This window comes from Dicentrarchus labrax, unplaced genomic scaffold (assembly GCF_905237075.1).
Source record: "Dicentrarchus labrax unplaced genomic scaffold, dlabrax2021, whole genome shotgun sequence".
NCBI classification, from domain to species: Eukaryota; Metazoa; Chordata; class Actinopteri; family Moronidae; genus Dicentrarchus; species Dicentrarchus labrax.
Window position 1 is genome coordinate 5,247,410 of NW_026136724.1, and position 18,388 is coordinate 5,265,797.

The 18,388-nt window shown below is 40.6% G+C and overlaps 1 protein-coding gene across 5 annotated transcripts in view; it reads right to left on the reverse strand.

The window, feature by feature from the left end:
- The window catches only part of osbpl8 (oxysterol binding protein-like 8), an 89,488-nt gene extending 74,283 nt beyond the window's left edge, over positions 1 to 15,205 (reverse strand). For 3 of the 5 annotated variants that reach the window (XM_051392334.1, XM_051392331.1, XM_051392328.1), the window contains exon 1: positions 14,864 to 15,205. The gene's annotated coding sequence lies outside the window, so the exon portion shown is untranslated. Of the gene's footprint in view, positions 1 to 4,949; positions 5,000 to 14,463; positions 14,559 to 14,863 lie in introns of those variants that run through there. The other 2 variants (XM_051392329.1, XM_051392330.1) reach the window with 2 other exon arrangements.
- Between the last annotated feature and the right edge of the window lie 3,183 nt (positions 15,206 to 18,388).

Consider the following 18,388-nt stretch of genomic DNA (forward strand, 5'->3'; position numbering starts at 1 on the left):
ATCATCAAAAGGGGAGGCAGCTCTCTGACAGCCCGGGAAGCAGATCTATAGAGGCCTATCACTGCCGTTACTGCCGAGTGTTTGGGAAATGATTACTCGTAGTTAAGTGAGACATACGGTGTGCTGCCATGCTAGATGAGGGATAACAGCAAAGGATAAGATTGTTACATTGTTGCATGTTGTTCCCTGATATTTTCCCCCACTTCACCAATATAATTCAAACATTAAACCACAGCACAGACAATTGTCATTATGTTTTTGTCTGAGGCTTCAATCTCTTCTTCAACACCACCCCTTGAAGCGACAGTCAGCCACTCTGATAATTCTGAACGAGGCCTCTATTGTCTCCACTCCTGCTGAGTGATGATGGAGCTTTTAGGTAATCTCCAACAAGAATCGTTCACAGCAAAAGCTTGTTTTTCTAGATCTTGACAATGAAAAGTTGTGCTGCTGTAGAGTTGTTGGCTGCAGATAGCAATGGTTTGTTGAGATGGTAAGGGCTAAGAGCACTGAAAATAACATAACTAATATCATACACTGTCAGATTGTAATCCTGTGTGCATGCTGAAATCATGTATTTGTCTGAATGTTGCCCGTGCCACCAAACCACAAGTAAATATCACAATAAATAGCTGTCAGCTTCTTTTGAGACCTGTGCTGGCTCCACAGAAGCCAGATACTTCAGTCAGACACCTAGCCTCAGGATAGGTTTCTTCAAGTTTACTGACAAGTACCACCAGTACATGAATATGACCAACTATGAGGAAGAAGGGGAGGTCAATCCATATAGAAATAGCCAGCCTCAAGGCCAATGCTATAACTTAACAAGGGTCTACAGTCATGGTAGGGCTTGTGAGGCTATACATAGGCACAGAGGTGCTTTGAGATAAATGCTATTGTCAGCATGCTAACATGCCAACAGGTTCGCAGGTATTTGCCCATAAACCGAAATATTGGACACATTCAAATTTGGACCTGAAGATGGCACTACATGAAAAGTCAGTGGATCACCAAAGTTACTATAATTTATCCTGAAGGGTATCTGTATATCTGTATCAAATTTCACTGCAATCCATTCAATATCGGTCTGGATGAAAGTGGCGGGCTGACATACAGCATTGTAATAACCAGAGAGACGCTGCAAGCATGGCTAAAAATTAGAGCTGCAACAATTAGTTAATTAATTGATTAGTCAATCGTCAACTATTTTGATAATTGATCAATCTTTTCAGTCATCTTACAATTGACAATTGGCATATTATTCTCTGGTTTTAGCTTGTGAGGATATGCCATGACAGTGAATTATATATTTTTGAACTGTTGGACAGGCAAAACAAGCTGATGACAACAGCATGGGTGCAGAGTAGGGCTGGAACAGTTGCAAAGCTGTTGTTACCTTAACATAAATCTGACTAATAATACAAGGACCATGAACACATATTCATTGTCAAATCTTGATTTAAAGAATAGGTTTCCTAATTAGTGCAAACAAAAAATGCTGCTTTGTTATTTTTATATAAAAATGACCACTTTACTAATCATATGCTGAAATCCAGCACCCTTCATGACATAACGCTGCATATCTTTCACTATAAACCCTCCCTCCCCCCTCCCAGTGCTTTAGTTCTAGATTTTGCCCCGTCTGATTCTGCATGGAGTGGCTGTTTAAATGCTGCAGGGAGAAGGAGTTTCTATTTCCTACCAGACTTTTTCCTCCTTGTACTGTCAATGGACACACACATTCCAGGTAGACTGTAACGTGAAGTACGCATTTCAACTTTTTTACCTCTGCAAAAAAAAAGGATAAAATGATTAGGCTCTTCCAAATATGGTCTCTATGGAAATTAAAACAGTATAAAGAGAAGGAGAGAGGGGACATTCAAGTCGCTTGGTCCAACATAATCTTCTGCCTGTCCCAGTTTGATGCTGTGCTCAGGGGGAGACATCTTTAAACAGAATTAATCCATGTAGGTCAGGGAGTGAGGAATATTAATCAACCATGTAAGTAGAGGCAGAGGATTGCCTTGCTCGACCACAGAGAATCCAGCACTGTTTCACCAGAATAAGAATCACTTTCCAGCCTCCTGACAAGAACAGAAATGTATAAATATCAGTGACAAATGTAAAGAAATCCGATACTACATGTAGGAGACCCAACAACACTTTCAGTGTAAGGAGATAATGCAGGACAGGACGGTTACATATCATTCTGTGGTTTAGAAAAATAATAGAGTTGCAGATCTAACAGCACTGCACAATTAAATATCATCTGTCAGCCACAGATTAAATCTCATAAACACAAGATGCCTTTACGTACATCCTGTCCCCTCCACATTAAAGCATCCTTGAGGTTTGGTCTGAGAGAGTGCATATACATAACAACAAAGCAGAAATTATATTTAAAAAAATGTATAAAGCAGGTTGAGTCACTCGGAAGCCTTGCATTGGCTTGCTAAATCTGACCAGAATAGCTTGCAGACATGGAAAAAAGTCTTTAGGTTATTTCCCTACTTTCTATAAATGTAGTTGGCTCCCCGCAGCCTCCCTTGAGAGAGACAGTGGGTGTCCTCTAAAACCTGACTTGCTCCGTGCCAGTTTGTGCTGGAAAGATACTAAATGATTACTGCAAAGGTGGAAAACACCTCAACAGGCAGCAGTTAAAAGAATAAAGCTACTGTTATTCTATATGTTTGATGATTGTCAAATAAAAGACCTAACCCAACAACGGTTAGTCTGTCTCTCATGTTTAGCTGTCAGACCCCCCAGGCCTATTGTTTCCTAACAGGTCACAAATGTATACTTTCATTTATTTTATTTTTTAAAGGCCAAATAATTTCACAAAACAGCTGGGCACCCAACAGGTGTTAAAAGCTTTGCGACCAATTTCAGCTGCGGACTAATACCGGTACTCATTTTGTGCTCTAGTGATTATTTGGGTCAGCAGGACGGTGTATGTGGGACTGAGTCAAAATAAACTAGTGTGTGTGTGTGTGTGTGTGTGAGTGTGTGTGTGTGTGTGTGTGTGTGTGTGTTGCTGGTAAGGAAGGAACATGTCACCCAGAGCAACAGTGTGGCTCACTGATGTGTTTTTAAAAGTCTATGGCACAGGCTTTAGATACACACACAATATTTATCAGTTTTGATTTGGTCTTTTCATGGGAGAGAAACATAGAATATCACCAGACATGTTTTTTAATGTTTTTATAATCCTCTCTACTTGATATTTAGCTATTTCTACTTCAGCTCGTCCTCTATAGTAATAGTTACGACAGCATTTGCTGCCACACTTCTAGCCACGGTTTAGATCATCATCTGATTGTAATTCAATGTCATATCGCCTCATGTGCCACATTCAGTCCATTAAAGCTGGTTTCCACGCCCTTGCCACTGCATTAGAGCCGCAAAAATGTGTCATTTAATCATTTAGTTGTCCGCTATTCAATTAATTGCCAACTACTTGGATAATCAATTCATAATTTTGACTCACTGTTTTAGTATGTTTAATGTACAAATTACAATTTCAGCCTCTCAAATGTGAATATTTTCCGGTTTCTTTAGTCCTCTATGACAGGACAGAACAAGAAATTTGAGGATGTCAGCTTGGGCTTTGGGAAATAAATTTTTCACCATTTTCTGGACCAAACAACTAACTGATTATTCGAGAAAATGATCGACATGATTGATAATGACAATAATCGTTAGTTGAAGCACAGTGAAATGGAACAGTGCTCGACAAGAAACAAGACCATTATCATGTAAATAAAACAGATTCAGAATTATACAATGAGCATTCTTATTGGTTCCTCATGTTAAAACAAAGCTCATGTGGTGCTTTAATAACATCTCCAACAGCAAAATCCCCACATCACAGACAATCTCTTTTCTTCCTATAATATCTCCTCTTTATTGTGGGAGCACGGTTATAGAGCACAAGCGTGTCACCTTGCAAAATTAAAACTGTATTACGCTTTTAAATGCAACAAGGGGACTCTGCGCTCTTTAACATTCATTTATCTGATCCATGAGATCAACGTGTGGATGGGAATGCTGATGAGGAGGAGGAGGGACGATGAGAAGCTCTGAACTGCTGTGGTGTCAAGGAGACTGTGATGACCTCCGAGTGTCCAGTCCCGTTGTAGGAGAAACACTGCGGCTGCGTGGCGTTTTAACTGGCTGTTGGCTCAAAATGGACAGCGCAAAATCCTCGCTTGCCACAGAGACGGTGCGGAAAAACAGAGAGAGAACAGAGCCACAGCTCCGCTACAGAGATGCACAGTGAAAATGTGTGTGACGCACGCAGCCTGAGTTGAATAATGTGTGTCTGTTTGTGTATGTGATACCTCTTGCATAACAGGAAAGGGAGAAATCATGTGAGGCTGAGATGCCTAAAGATTGTTCATATTTTTTATATTTTAAAGGATTAGCGGACTTAACGAGTAAGTGCAAAGGTCACAGCGGTAGATGATCTTCCTGTGCCCTGAGAATGACCTTTTAAGAAAAGAGCGGAAAGGGGGGGGGCTGGAAGACGGGAATCGTAGTTGCCATCTCTACATGATCAGCGGTGTCAGGAGCTGGACAAATATGATTCACCACCTGGTCTCCAGCCTGGGATTTCAACAGCTATCTGCAGTCTGACACCACCAGACACATTCTGAGTAGCTAGCCGAGTATCAGGACACATCTTCAAGCTGTGGTGTGATGTGACCTCAGCGCATTAGCATCTGTTACCCTAACAGAGCCTTCTTACACGCGTACAGAGCGTGAAAACACCCAAAAGAAGCCTCAAGAGTGAGATTGTTCAACACACAGGAACATAAACAGACTACATTTATCCAGATCCAAGCACAGGTACATTTAAAAGCACACAAACACAGAGGCATGGAGGGCAACTGGAGTGATGCAGCATGCACATGTGCGAGAGAGCGCGGGGAGGTGAATGGAAGACCTACCTCGTGCAGCTTGGGTAGCAGAAAGCACCATTACATTCACAACACAGCCTCTGACAGAGGGTGATAGAGAGAGAGAGAGAGAGAGAAAGAGAGAGAGACATAGAGATGACATCACCATATTTTTGTTCCTCCTCCTCTGAAATGTAGGCTAGTGCTGCAGGGCTGCCGGTGTCGGCGCCGGAGCGGCAGCGAGAGCTCCCTCTGTGTGTGTGTGTGCAGTGACAGTGAGGAGTAAGCTTTACATAGGAGCATTCCCTGCTGGATGTGACCTCAATGTACTAGAGTCTACAACCCCACGGCCCCCAAACACACACACACACACAGTAGAGTATTAAAACACCTGAAATATCTGATTTATTACTATACTCATTTGTTAAATCACAGTGATTTGCTCTTATGAAAATATGAGTAGGGCCACTGTTTAAACCATCAACCATGCTGGCAGTAAAGGTACCAAGAAGTGCAGTAAACACAAGGCAAATAACGCTAGAGTTAGGAGCCAACGCTGCCTCCGACTGGCCCCATCTCCTGACAGTTACTGTTTTATTATTTACAGAGACACGCGCTATTGAACACCAAATTCAGAGGAATGACACTGACAGCTAAGGTCAACAATACCCTCTCAGCAGCATATTAGTGAAAAATTCATCCTCCTCAGTGACTAGCTTAAATGTTATCCAGTGTGTCACCGCCTGCGTTCAGTTGTTTTTGTGGCAGGAGACATCATTTTGGGGGGATTTTCTGGTTCAGTATTTAAAATAAAACAATAAACGAAAGAATTGAGAGTGCCGACCACCACTGTTAACCAATTTCCTGAGGGAAACCCAGAACACAGATATTAACGCAATCTGGCTTTTTTTAAATTGCTTTGCCAGGTATGGTGAATTTATTGGGAATTTGAGGATATCTTTGGCAATATTGTATTGTTTTTATGCATTTTTCCATTGCACTTTGCAAACTCTATGTATCCTGCTAAATCATAAGAAAAATGTTTGTATTAGGAGTTTTTATTATGCCTAAGTCGCCTTTTGGGGGGTGGGGGGGTGGAGCAGACAGAGACAGGATGGGTTTATACGGGAAAGGGCCACATCTAACGACTGATCATTCAATTGTTTTTCTAATCACTCTGTAACATTTCCAAAATAATGATAAATGCCCAATATAAGCCCACTGTGGTGTCTTGGTTAAGGGGATTCAGGTTCAGTGAGCCACCAGGAAGCTGCTCACCCTGAACTCATAGGTAATACAATCTTGTGTCTCGGAAGATCAAAATGAATCCTCCCTATCTTTTCCCTCATGTCCTATTTCTACACCAACCTGCCATGTCATTGTGGCCATGGGAGTGTTATCAGGCTCTAAGCTCCGTATCCTGTAGATTCTTCTTTTTGGTTTGGCTTATGATGTAGTAGCATTTGTTTTATATTTTAAGACCATGAGCAGTCTGTTCGCTTGTTTGTGTGTAACATGCAGGATGTATGTGTTGTGTTCCTATGTTGTTATGTGTGTTGTGTGTGTGTACTGATCCAGCTGCAGGGGATACATGCTGCTGACAAAAGCACCCAGCTGTGGGTGAGTTACTGAGGGAAAAACACATCTCTTCTGGAAAATCTATCAAATGCCCATTTACCGTCAAAACTCCTTAATATTCCAGACATCCACTGACTGACGGGAAAAATCTCCTAAATAAAATTTGCTCAATAGAAAGAAACCAACAGTCTCAGATAGATGCATCATAATAAACTGAATTACCTAGTTGTATGGACGGGCCTATCTGCTTGCCTGTGGCCGATAGGCTGTAGAGCTGGGTGATGCAACTTGGGTAAGGACAGCAGTGGATGATCAGACAACACGTATAGGAAATATCTATAAGCCAAATTAGTCCCTCATCTTTTTAAATAAATGGATAATTACTGTTGGAAATTGTTTGCTTTTTAACAGAACAATTGCATAAATAACGAATGTATCAGGTTAGGGTTAATGCAATTGTTGGTCAGAAGGACTAGTAACTTGATTACTGCATCCGCTTATATAATTACTTGTTGCCAAAACCCATTTGTCAACCAGATCTTGGTCATGGAATTAAAACTTACGTTTCCAATATAATAAGACACTGCTAATACAAAGATGCTGCAAAAAAGCCTAGTAACACCAGCACTGAAAACAGCACAATTTCAAGGGAAGTTCAACTAATACCAATGGAATCACCGTGATTTGCCCACAGGGGGGCAAGTTCTATTTTGGTTGTAAACAGAACAGTTGATCGAAAATAAGAGAGACTCTCTGGGAGCTAATGTGACTTACAAGTAGAGATGCAACGATTAGTTGACTAACCAATCCGTCGATCGACAGAAAATAATAGTCAACTATTTTGATAATTCATTAATCTGTAAAATATTTATTCTTTTTCATGCAAAAATGGTTTTCAGCCTCTCAAAAATGAAGATTTCCTGCTTTTCTCTGTTTTATATCATATTAAACTGAACATCTTTGGGTTTTGGACCGACAAAACAAGACATTTAAAGACATCACCTTGGACTTTGAGAAACTGGGATGGATATTTTCGCTGCCTGTGAATGAGCTTTTGAATGAGAGACTGGTCTGACCTTGCTCAATGGTGCACAAGTCGTGACCATGTGAGGAGATTACACCACTTCAATGAATAGTCATCTTAAAGGGGATTAATGAGAATGAAGATGAAGACCTAAAACTTGTAATGTGGAGTTAGTTTTGCAGTGTGACACTCTTTCTGTCAGCAACTGCAGTGAGCTCTGCTAGAGTTTAAAGTGAGGCGGAGGGCAAAGCACAGCCAGCTTAATTCTCCAACAATACCTCAAAGTTCAAAATCTCTTTGTTGAAGAAAGAGGCCTTCTTTCTCACAAATAACAGCAATTATCAGTCCAAATGTTTGCCCAGAGTCTCAGTAAAGCCTGATCAGCCTGAACAGAAGGTGTAGACATGGCCCACAAAGATAACTTATCTAAATCGTGATAAGGCAAAAGGAACTTTGAGAAAACAATAAAGTCTTGATAAGAACAGCACAAAAGGGAAATAAGAGAGACAAAAATAAGAGTTAACAAAAGTAAGGCTTAATCTCAAACACCTCATCTCAAAAGAAAAGTTTTGTTTTGAATCATATTCAGCCGAGAGATATAGATACAGACACATTCCTTTTATTAACTTCCGTCTTTAAGGTCTCCTTCGATTTGCTATCCTAGTACTTCAGATCTGGATCAGGAATCAGTAATAATATCACGTCACTCACAATCACCCTTGCGTTACGACTGCTTGTTGTAACACTGGGGATATAGGAGAGACACTAAAAGCCAATTGCCCCCTGAGGCCAAACAGCTTCCTCCCTCCTCCTTCCTTATGGGTTGTGTTTGGCCCAAATCACCTGTGCCTTCAGACATTACTTAGAAAGATCTGCAAGTTTAGAGCTGTGACACACGGAGAGAGAAATCTACCAATAATACGGTGGAGATGTACAGCACATAGAGGCTGAAATGCCTGTCAAAGCTCAAAGCTGGTCTGTTGACTATAACTGTGGGTGCTATCCTTCTGGTGTGATGAGAAATTGTATTCTTACTGAACACTGAACGCTCTCTCTCTGAGCGTGAGCTCAGCAAAACAAAGCATCACCATCATCATCCCGCTGAATCAAACAGGCTCATCAAAAGCAAAACATTGCACATCCCTCAAAGAGCTGCAGCTGTGCACAGGACTCTGGAGTCTGAATGAAAGAATCAGGACGCTATAAAGCAGAGCACTTACACTCATTAACTCCTTCAGCTTCACAACAAAGCCTGAGCCAAGCACAGACTGTAGCTGTACCCATGACCAGGTCACGTCTGAACATTTTATTGCCAAGTTGTACTTAAGTCACATAAAGCTCTCTCTCTCTCTGTAAGATCCTGGAGGGACTGATAGGACATTAAATTGAGTTACATTCAATATTAAAGTTACAATCCATTAATTCCAATGCAAACCAATAACTTTGTCCTTAATTTAGGCCAGCATACACACACCACTCTGCAGCTATAAAATAATCCACCCCAATGTCAACTGAGCTGGACAGAGGCTTGACGTGCGATTGGACACCATTCAAGAACAGCTAAGGGCACAGCTCTGGCCGTTAATACCGTCCGTTAATAGGTGTGGATGTATGTCTGCGCATGTGATGTCAAAATGTGATAAAGTTGCTTTCAACGTGAGGACAGACAATGCCCCTAAAAGAGCATCCACTGCCACCAGCTTCCCTTGATTCACTCCTGTGTTTTTTAAGCAGCTGATAACAGGTGCTCGGGGGAAAATGGTTAATGATGTCTTGAGGTTGCCAATTGTCTGACATGTATAATAGTTGCTCCCTGTTTTAAAATAGAGAGAGACAAGCTGTGAAAAATTGAAACAAAAACATCAAGAGCACTGGGAATCAGCAAGTTGTTCAGTTACTAAAATACCTGGTCCTACATTTATGATCAAACATCCCTCTGAAATAATTTTTCTTTTTGTTTACGACAAGTATATTGCCTTTGTTCTTCCGGAAAAACATTTACGGCCACTACAACTAAAAACCCCTCAAAAAGCATCCACAGTGAACAAGGAGGATAATGGGGCAGAAGAAAGGGCATACTCCAGTGCCTTTGTTCCCATCGTGTTCAAAGAACACAAGGACATGCTTGGTTCATTTTGTAATGCCCTCAGTACAGTTGTGGGTGTGGTCAAAGGTTACGCCTACAGGCCCAGCCGAGCTTTCATGAGTCAGCTCACGATCTCAGACACAATGCGTTTCCTTTTGGTGTGGACTGGCAGCGGCGCCTTCTGTACGTTTGGTGGCTGTGGCTGTAATGACAGTTATGCAGCAAAGCAAGATTCCTCTGGGAGGGTAAGGCTCAGGTACGATTCATATTGTGGGTAGCAAAGAACACTTAAAGCGCACGATGATGCAACCAAAGTGCAAAGGAACAGGGCATTCTGGAGGGATGCTTTATTCAACTAGTCAAGGTCTTTCACATTGAAAAAGTTGAATAAAGATGGTGAAATCTCTCTCAACACCTAACTGATAATCCATTCATCATTAAGGAACATGTGTTTTGTACTACATTTTGGTAAAAAAAATAACCCTACACCAAACACACGATTGCTACATTGCACAGAGCAAAGTCATTGTTTCATTGTTTGCTATTTTCTGCCTGGGCTTATTGTGGTTCAGGGTGTGCGTGAGGCAACTGTTTAATCTGTCATCTGGTAACCAGATCAATAAGATGAAGAAATACGTCAGGATCTGTCTGCTTCAGCTCAGCGTGTGACCGACTGATCAATCACATCATATGTTCACCTTGCGGATATCAATCAGAGAAGCATGTTGTAATGTCAGGAAAAAAACCTTGTGAGTTTTTACCAGTTGGGGAAAATAGAGACACACAGCCCAATCAGTCAGAGGGGCAAAAAAATATCAGAGAGGATGGGGATACCAAGCTGGGAAAATTAATATTAGGTCCCAGTGTAGCTGCTTTGTAGAATGGGTAATACTCTTTATACCAGTGTAAAATCTGCATGTATACGCGTTTGGTGTGAAAGATTAGTGAGGCCATTTTGAGGAAGTCATCTTAATGTTTTCCATTTTAAAAGGGGGACTCACTGCTATAATCTGCTTAAAGTTTCTAACAAAATCAGCTTTGGAGGAATGGTTCAAGTGACTCAGGAGATCAAAGGTTTTGTCCTTGAATGTCTGGATTAATGAAAACGCTCATATGACATGATTTAATTCTCAATTTGTTATCAATTGGAGTCAATGAAGCATACAAAACTTAGAGATGATACTTTAAATCTAGAGTAAAGGAGATTCTAAGCCAACACTGCAACTTAAGCCATTTGTGGTTGGATTTTACAGCAGATCTCTCTGGGATGAAGGAGGAAGATGCAGTTCAGGTGGGCTGTAATAAGGTTCCCTTTCCTCTGAAGCTATGCTCTGGGGGCCTGGCGAGGGTGGACACTGAAGTTAATGGGCTGGGACATTCATAAAGGGCTCGACACGCCCACGCTCCTTTATCAAATAACAAATCCTGCTCAGCAGTGGACCTGGTGCAAGCCTGACACAAGAAACCACACTTAACTAAAGCCTTTATCACCGGAGACAGGTGCAAATTAAAAGCGTGTTTGTTCAGTTGGGAGGCGAGGGTAGTCAAGCTTCTCGGAATAATGAAGGCTGAAGCGGTGAAATGAAAGGTACACAATAATGTGGTTTCATTGGAATAAAAACAGCTGTTTTCATTGGTAAGCCTCGGCTAACGCTCTCGTGGATGGTAATAAAGGCTGCTGAACGAAAGCGGCCCAAAACGTAACCTGATTTGTGAGCTGCTGTTGGATAAATCCACACTGACAAGAAGTGAGAGGTAACTATCTCACTTCGAGCACATCTGGCATTTGTCAGAGCAAATGCATCCAATCAGCCAAACCACAGCCAGTGGCCTGAGTGTCCCAGCTGGGACCATTACGCCGCACTGATGCTCTGGTCTTGGCATTTCAATAACTTCATGAGCAACACAGCATTTGTTAGAGCTCCTAATGGTGTTACAGTGTGGAGGCAGGAAAGAGACAAGGCTGCTGGGGGACTTGCTGACAGGTGAATATTTGTTCAGTGAGAGACTCAAGTTGAGGGGTCTGTTTTATTGTTTCATAATGTGGCTGCTGTGAAGCCCTTTATAAAAGGACTTCACAAGGCTTTTAGCCGTATCTGTATCAGCAGAGATAAGCTCCAACTTAGACTTCTACTCCGTCTATACTAATCTGTAAACATTAAGATCAGCAGTTTTTAACTATGTCACAGACTATGGCTTTTTTTTTAAAGCATGTTCTGATTAAATATATATGTTGCTTTTACCTTTTTTCAACATTAGGTTGTCACTTCAACATAGCCAATCAATTCAATTAATTACTGCTGACCTCTTCATACCATGAAAGTAGTTGAGGTAGTATAATGAAACGTGGGATAGTGAAACCAAACATACACTGAAACCCTCCCTTGTACAGGAAGGGTGTAGAAAATGACGTGTGTATGAGAAGAACAAGGTGGTGCTGAAAAGAGCTGTCATGCTCAGTAAACCATTACTGGAAAAATAAGAGTGTATAAAACGTCAGTCAAATCTGCTAGCCATATTTTGTCCTACCAGTTTTACCCGCATTAACTCTTCTGCATGTGCACACACATAAAACAATAAAACGCAAATGAAGGCAACTGTGGACACAAGACTGCACCTTTCAGCTGTGTAAAAACCAGTGTAGATGCATGTGGCGTGGCTGTACAGTATTCTGTCTTACAGTGAAAGGTTTGATTTGTCCATGCTTAGAATTGCATGTGTGCATGTAATGTTGATGATTTATATAAAGCAGGAATATAGCAGCCGCTCAAAATGCTCTGTGCAGATGAGGCCGTGTGAAATGGATAGTATCCAAAGAAACAGCCTCTCTCCTAGCTACAAATGAGTCCTCTCGCCCTGCACTTGGCATAATTATTCAGATTCATTAACATAACTGTGCATCTCAAGGTGAATGTTCCACTAAAGCCCCTAAAAGCCTATGGCCATAGTTCTCCATATAGCCTTTCTATTAGGTTACAATAAATAGCTAATTGAACAGATTTTTCTGCAGACAATTGATTTTAACTGATAAGCTGACAGGCTGTTGCTCAATACTCACTTTGTTTAAAACACTTGATGTGCTTTGTGTCATTTAAGATACATGTTGAGCAGAGACCACATGATGTGACACCCTCTTGTAATTTATAAACTTCTGGATCTATATTGGGCAGTTTCACTTTATACAAATAACCCAGCTGGAGCTCAAATGATTAGTCAATTAACTAATTAGGCTATCAACAGAAAACTAATATGCAACTTATCATTTCAGTCATTTATCAAGCATTAAAATGAGCACATTTTGAAGTTTTCTGACAATTTACAGAAATTATAAATTGAAACAATAATCTTATTGATAAAAGGCAAATGAAAATAATTATTAGTTGCAGCACTAACCCAGGATGACCTTAAAGGGCATCCAGATTTAATAGAAAAATTTAAAAAAAAGACTTTTTGGATTCTGCTGTGTGCATGGCTATACTGGTTGTGTTGCCCAATGAGGAAAAACCATTTCACTTTCCTTTTCCAGTTCAGTGTCTTCCTTCCATCACCTCACAAACAACCCAGACAAAAATGATCTATTACTGGTGGTTTCCTTTCACAATGTATTCATACAGTGCTGGTGCTCCCGAAGTAGATTCTGCATTCAAATTTAGAGCTACGTGTGTGTCTACCAGAGCAGCGCACACTGTGCAGGCAACAAGCTGTGGTTCAAGAAGGGCAGAATGGAAACTCTATTTGGCTGGCAAATAAGCTGGTCGCTCATGTGACCCTGACCTGCGAGCCTCACCTTAGCTAAAGTCTGACATGGAAAGCCCGGGATTTACATGCAAATAAGCAAAGGATGGAAAACATGGAAATACAGTATGTGAGTGGCAGAACCAAATTTGGCACAAGTACAGAGAATAAACCGACTGACTTAAATCATCTGCGGTCACTTACAAGTCTGCTCAATTCTTATCTATGATCTAGACCAAAATACGCAGCTGTCTATGAAGTTGTTGGCCCTTGTTAACGTTTTAAATCCATTATTCAGTGTCTTTTCAGTGTTAAGGACCAGTGTGAAGGTTTCAGTGGAATCTAGCAGTGAAGTTGCAGACTGCAACTAACTGAACGCCATTTGCATCCGTATTTGATGACCTGGGAATGAGAACGGGATCTGAAGTGTGTAGGAGAAACTACGGTGGACACAAAACACGAGCCAGTGTTTGCTTTTCTCGGCGACTGTACAAACATAGAGGTTCAACATGGTGGACACGATGGAAGGCAATCCGAGGTTACAAAAAGAAAACACAACAATTCCCATATTCACGTGATAATACACTCATATAAACACTCCTATGACTATTATATTCCATTTCTGCCAATATATCCGCCTAAATGTTACACACTGGAGCTTTAAATCTGACCACTTTCAGGCCAAAAAGACTGCTGCTTCTACCAGAATGTTATGCTTCTCACTTCTCCTACATAAAGGGCAGGAACAGAAGCAGAGAAAAAGGACAAAGCTCCATGAAAACTCTGGTGGATTACATGACAGGCTGATATCAGATATCTGTTAACAGGCCAGGATCTGCCGGATGCATCAGTTGTCTGACACAATTAGGAACAGTTCTTACTGCTGGCCAGTCTCCTGTTTCTGCTCCTGGCTCCTGTCAGGTGAAAGTGGTAACAGAGCACCAGCAGGGCTGAGGAGGCTGCAGACATGTAACACTGCAGCAGGATCATATGTTTGAGGATGATGCAGAGGGGGTAATGGAAGAAAGGCAGCAACACTCTCACCACTGCACTGAAACGAACAGATTTCACACCCACAGCTTCATCCATAGATCTCCCAGATACCGCGGGATTGCAGGAAATTAAAATGAAACATGCCTTACCCCTCAGTTCCTTTGCAGCACAGCACACTGTGTCCTAAAACTGCACGGTTGCAAACAGCTAACGTTACACAAGACTACTGCTCCAAACGTCCACACTGAAGTATGAGCTGGGACCGACGCAAGGATGCGAGGGAAGCGTATGGAGATGGAGAAGCTGCTAGACTTACAACTCAGCTATCGCTAGCCCTGGCTTATTACATAATAGTACGCACTGCTCGACTGCAGAGTCACGGCTGTCAACTCGCCACAGACACACACACACACACACACACACACACACACACACACAGCGAATTAGCAATTAAGCTAGCTGCGTTTAATCAACATTAGCATGTGGTGGAAGTCAGCGTTTTAGTGTTTAGTTACCGCTATTTGTTTCTTTTTTCTTCCCGGCACTCACCTTTGCTTCGTTGGGGGTCTCCCGGTAGGTTGTCCGACTGGCTCACAGAAGGGGAACGGTGGCTGTAAATATTCAGGCTGTCCTCAGGGACGTTTGTCTGTCTGCTAACTGTTAGCTGACGACGTTTTAATGTTTGTTTCTAAACATTCGCGGCTTCAGCTGGCGATGTCTCGCGTCTTCCTCAGCCCAGCGGCGCCATGTTGGCCCGATATTAAAGTGTGTACATTAAAAAAATAATTTTAAAATTACTGGTACGGTTTCTACTGTCCATATACTACCGCTATTCAGTCAACTTGTTAGCAACTAGCCCGCCAGCACTATTCTGTCATGGGTTTGAGTGGGCAAAGGTCAATTACACCGGAATGAATCAGATTTCCGGTTGCAATTTTCAAATTAAAAGACACATTAAAGCAGCAAACTGATCTCCTTCTGTTCATACAATAATTAGCCTTTAATCATAATCTTCTTTCACTCAGTGCTTTCCTTTATTATTTAATTTAATTCAAATTCTTTGTTTTTATAATGGTAAAAGTAGAAGAATGATTGATGAGTGAATATGATGATATTATTGGTTGAAATTGGTTGATTCATGTTTACATAAGCATGTGTAACATTTTGTTTTACAAGAAGACACAATGATTGAATTTAGATATAAAAAATCTAATAAACTGAGTTTTTGTCATTTCTTTGGCACACACCAACAAGGACTGAGGATGCAATCTTAATGTGTTAAAATTTAATTTATCATTTCAGTCAGACTTTAAATGTATAAAAAGTCTTAAATCTTCTGCAGACCTCCCAATCTAAAAATTATACAAATCATGATAATAAATAAATAATAGTTAGGACAAATTTACATAACGTTTCCTTTTGTGTCAACAACCTAAATTGTTCACCCCACACTGAGACATTCAACTTACACACATACAAAATAATAACATTTGTGTATGAAATGTGGCATGATATTCTTGGTTTTTTTGTTTTTTGCAAGGCACATTGAAAAAAGTGGGATTTTTTTACCATCACATTCTAAATGTCCTTACAACTGAGTAAATAGGTCTCCTTTATAAGTTGTTTTTATTATTCATCCTGCAATTACGGTTGTGCTTAATGCCTTTTATAAATAAAGTATATATTGTTATTATTCATTAATAGTGGTAGTAGAAGTAATTGTGTTTTTACAATATAGTTCAATTTTTGTACCAAAGGCTCTAGTCCTGGCTTTATTTTGAAGGCCAAGCGCTCGATATCCTGCCTGTGATTTTTACGGGGTAGCTTGACGCAACAACAGGATACTTCCTCTTGATTCTGCTCGTCATCTGATGTGCTTGGTAGGACAGGGCATCAGAAACATGTGATCAGTCCACATTAGCTTCAAACGAGCGCTTTAAATGAGCTGAACCCTTCAAAGACATCATTTAGTTAGAACAAACAAAGGGGTGGCCATTATGACCCTCTTCTCTGCGTAATGTTCTATCCAATGTATATATTAAATACAGTCATTTTAGTATTAAGTGTAATAAAATACATATTTGACTAATTATATTTGTGTGGTTGAGAGTGGAAATAATGATGTGATGTGATGCAACATCCCATTAATACCTGGCTATCATGCTTCTGGCAGTCGTTGTAAACTATAATAGCTTTAGGGAATATATGCAATGATCCTATATACATTCATACATTGATACATTACAGCTCCTCTGACAATATTGGATGCACACTGTAAAGAGCATGCATGCTTGCTTGGCTAAAGAGTGACATCCAGTGGCTGAAGGATGATGGTTTAAGTTAGTGGAGATGTGTGTGGCGGCACATGGAGAACATCTATGGGCACAAATGAGTAACTGCAATGTTGTGCGTGCTTTCCATTGGCTGTTTCTCATAGTTTCTGGCCTTCTTATGAAATGACAGATATCATCCAGTTAAATTTGTCCTTATTAAGGTTTTCTTATTGGAAAAACAAAACCAAAACAATAGTTACTGTTCATTAAATTATGTTTTGATGCAGTCTCCTTGTTTAAAGACCCCCTGCATCCTAGATTAACCCTGTCTTTTGGAGCTTCTGTCTAACCTGAAATAATTTAATTGGTCTTTGGTTTCTTTGGAGGGTTTTGTTGTCCCGTGATCACCGATATGATATGCTGTCTGTGAGCCCTTTCTCACTGTGAATGTTTTGTGATGTAATGTAAAGAAGCATATGGAAATTTTGTCCCAAAGTATTTGCTACCGACAGCTTCAGTCTAATACAATTAGCAATGAACCTTACACACATACATGCATACGCTGTGTGTGTGTGTGTGTGTGTGTGTGTGTGTGTGTGTGTGTGTGTGTGTGTGTGTGTGCGTGTGTGTGCATGTTCAATGAGTATAGGACAACCAGTGTAGTTGCTCTGAAGCTTCCCAGATTTGAAACAGAAAATAAATAAGGCCCGCATAATGACTTGATATGTTTGAAAGGTTGATGGCAGAAATTGAATTGCTCAAATTATAAATCAAATTAGTGGAACCAGATTGCATTTGCAAAAGAAAACTTGTCCTTGTTCTTTTATCATCAATATCACAATATTAAGGTAGTGTAACTTGATTATTTTCTGTTACTTTTAAGATGACAAGAATTGTATAAGTCAACACAACAACGTACTTTTTAGCATCGAAACTGTGTCTGTTCAATAATCTACTCAGTGTATTTCTTAAAGAAAAATGTACTTTCATGAAGCAAATTCAGCCAGTAGCCAAATGACCATTTTCACTGCAAGGCAGAACTTGCACTGTGCTCTGATGTTGTTTCCATTTCTGCTTTAAAACCATTTTTTTACTAAATGTAACTGAAATCTGATGATGTCTATAACTGTAATAGATTACAGTCACCTTTTTTTTTCAATCTCCATTACATGTAATCTGTTACTTCCTAAACCTGCATACGTGTATTTGAATTTGCCATGTATCTGGCCACTGAATGTAGAATGTGTAAATGAACTATATAGTATTATAAATAATGTAGTAGGAGCAACACATTTTAAAATGGTGCATTATATCAAAATAATATCAGAATGGCCCTGGAATGATCATTGAAATTAAGATTGGTGATACACCTTTCACACAATACACCTAAAAAACAAATGATTGGGAGACAACAGTTGTACTGTTTACTGTGGAGCCGGTCTTGGCTGTGCCTGATGTTGTCAGATTAACAGTCAGTTAACCTCGGGGCAAAACTGCAATATGGGCCACTCTGCAGTTGTCCATATACCGTTGACCTTTTGAGGGAAATTGTGTTATTTATATATTATCCCAATGTGCTTATTTTAGTCATAGAAAGCAACAGATGAACGCGGTGGGAGCCAAAGGCCATTTTGTTGTCCTGGGAGATCTACAGATGAGAGGGAGAGGGAGAGACAGGGACAGCCCCCCCCAGGTGCTTTACGTTTCCAGATCTTCCTGTCCTGCAGGAGTCTGGGATAAAGTTCAGGAGACAGGTGTGTTTTGTCTGTCAGTTATAAGACCATAGTGGCAAGAGACATAC